Here is a 1,086-nt window from a genome sequence, read left to right as displayed (position 1 = left end):
GTTTAGTCTTGAATAAATGTTAAGTGCATGGTATAAGCTGGTTCGCCTGGCGGATAATGTTAGCTAGGTGCCACTCATGTTAAAGTTTTTTTTTAATTTTGTTTATTGGAATGGTTTTTGATTCATAATTTAAGCTCATTGTCACTATTTTTGTTTTCTCCACACGAATCAAAATCTCGAAGTACACTTCAACTATAATTTTTATGATCTGATGTCACGTGAAGCTTAGCATAAGAGTTGTCCCACATCGGCGCATTAACTTAACTATCCGATGCTTATATTTTTGTTTAGTACTACCGAAGTGCACGACCTTACTTGAACAAAATTTGTTCTATAGGCTCGTACCACTTTAACCTTAATTCCTAAGGAGGTGGGAAACTAAGTATCATTGGTGAGGCATGGCTGAGAGAATCAGAGCACTGATTAATAGTGCACATGGTTCCTTGGGGACCTTGGATCAAAAGAGGATCGTTCTCATCTCTCATTTCCAGGATTGAGATGATCTCATAGCTGTCTGACAGACTCGCCCAATCTTTTTGCCATCCCTGATTAATTAGCATGCCATGCTATTAGAATCGAAAGAAATTGAATTCAGCAGAGATGAATTGGGAGAGAGACGGCCCATAGAAGATTCGAGAGAAAATAGCAAACTGCAATTGATAAAATGAGCATCTAAGTCAGGTATGTGACTAGAGTTGTGTTTATATACAGACCCACATACAGGAAAATAAACTGACCCATCTACCATTTATAATATAAATAAATATGGACTCAGCAAACTAGTGGCCCAGATACAAAAATAACAGCCCAACTAATAACAACCCAACTATTCTAACATCCCCCCTCAAGTTGGAGAGTAGTTAGTCACACCTACTTGCTCAAGATAAAACGACGAGTCACACCATGGAGTGGCTTCGTAAGCATATCGACAAGCTGCAGCCTGCTGGGGACAAAAGAATAAGAAATTAGTCCATCCTATAACTTTTCACGTACAAAATGACAATCTAGCTCGATGTGTTAGATGCGCTCGTGAAATACCGAATTCTTTGCAATATATATAATTGACTAACTATCACAATGTAAAGG

At 38.2% G+C, this 1,086-nt stretch overlaps 1 non-coding gene across 1 annotated transcript; it reads left to right on the top strand.

Moving 5' to 3' along the window:
* The first annotated feature begins 305 nt into the window (after positions 1 to 305).
* LOC142180517 (small nucleolar RNA U3) lies at positions 306 to 524 on the top strand. Its single transcript, XR_012709138.1, has one exon. It is a non-coding gene; the product is annotated as a small nucleolar RNA U3 (small nucleolar RNA).
* Positions 525 to 1,086: the final 562 nt, after the last annotated feature.

This window comes from Nicotiana tabacum, chromosome 4 (assembly GCF_000715075.1).
Source record: "Nicotiana tabacum cultivar K326 chromosome 4, ASM71507v2, whole genome shotgun sequence".
In the NCBI taxonomy this organism is placed as follows: Eukaryota; Viridiplantae; Streptophyta; class Magnoliopsida; order Solanales; family Solanaceae; genus Nicotiana; species Nicotiana tabacum.
This window is presented reverse-complemented; position numbering and strand designations above follow the sequence as displayed.